Below are 1,390 nucleotides of genomic sequence, written 5' to 3'. Positions count from 1 at the left end.
TCCCTTTCTTCTTCTCTGCTTCTCTCACTCTCGATATTTCCCTCTGTCTTTTTATCTGTGTTTTCTCATTGTCCCTCTCCCCCTCTCTCTCTCTCTCTCTCTCTCTCTCTCTCCCTCTCCACCTCTCTCTCTTTCTCTCTCTCTCTCTCTCTCCCTCTCTCTCTCTTTCTCTCTCTTACACCATGAAAAGCCTTTCATGGTCTCTGTAGGCCCCACATTAACGTGTGTGTGTGTGGTGTGTGTGCGTGCGTGCGTGCGTGTGTGTGTGTGTGCGTGTGTGTGTGTGTGTGCGTGTGTGCGTGCGTGCGTGTGTGACCTTGCGTCTGTGTGTGTTTTCAGGCTGGTGTATCAGGATGAGGAGAGCAAGCAGCTGACTCCTATGGAGGATGGGGAGGACAGGAGACCCTGGCACTCTCCCAGACGAGCTTTCCTCTGTCCCACAGCTCTGGGTAGACCTGCCTGTCTAAGACCACACTACTACAACAGCCCTTAGACCTCACTCCAACCTCACTAACCTCCAACTCCTCACCCAAACCAAACACCCCTATCCCATACCAATCCAGAGTTAGACCTGTCTGCCTAAAGCATTGGCTAATATTTTAATATCAACACGACAGCCCTTAAACCCCCACTAACCTCCAACTCTTCACTCAAACTAAATACCCCTTACCCCTACTCTACTTAACTCTCCCACTCAACCCCCCTCCCACACCTCCCCCCACACCTCCCCCCACACCTCCCTCCCACACCTCCCCACTAACCTCCAACTCTTCACTCAAACTAAATACCCCTTACCCCTACTCTACTTAACTCCCCACTCAACCCCCCTCCCACACCTCCCCCACACCTCCCCCCCACACCCCCCACCCACACCCCCCCCCACCACCCCCCCCCCACACCCCCCCCCACACCCCACCCCCACACCACCCACCCACCCACCAACACACCCCCCCCCACACACCCCCCACACCCCCCAACCCCCCCCCCACACCCCCACCCCACCCCCCCCCCACACCCCCCCCCCCCCCCCCCCACACCCCCCCCCCCACACCCCCCCCCCACACCCCCCCCCCCACCCCCCCCCCCACACCACCCCCCCACACCCCCCACCCACACACCCCCCCACCCACACCTCCCCCCACCCCCCCCCCCCACCCCCCACCCACACCCCCCCCCCACACCCCCCCCCACCCCCCCCCCCCACCCCTCCCTCCACACCTCCCTCCCACACCCCCCTCCCCAGCCCTCCTCCCACACCTCCCTCCCACCCCTCCCTCCCACACTCCCTCCCACACCTCCCTCCCACACCTCCCTCCCACACCCCCTCCCACCCCTCCCTCCCACACCTCCCTCCCACACCCCCCTCCCACCCCTCCCTCCCACACCTCCC

General features: G+C 62.7%; 1 protein-coding gene across 2 annotated transcripts in view; it reads left to right on the top strand.

The window, feature by feature from the left end:
- cacna1c (calcium channel, voltage-dependent, L type, alpha 1C subunit) overlaps positions 1 to 1,390 on the top strand; it is a 546,860-nt gene that overhangs the window by 528,443 nt on the left and 17,027 nt on the right. The window lies entirely within an intron of this gene.

The sequence above is a fragment of the Salvelinus fontinalis genome, chromosome 39, assembly GCF_029448725.1.
Source record: "Salvelinus fontinalis isolate EN_2023a chromosome 39, ASM2944872v1, whole genome shotgun sequence".
Taxonomy (NCBI): Eukaryota; Metazoa; Chordata; class Actinopteri; order Salmoniformes; family Salmonidae; genus Salvelinus; species Salvelinus fontinalis.
Note: the sequence above shows the minus strand (reverse complement) of the source record. Positions and strands in the feature narration are given on the sequence as shown.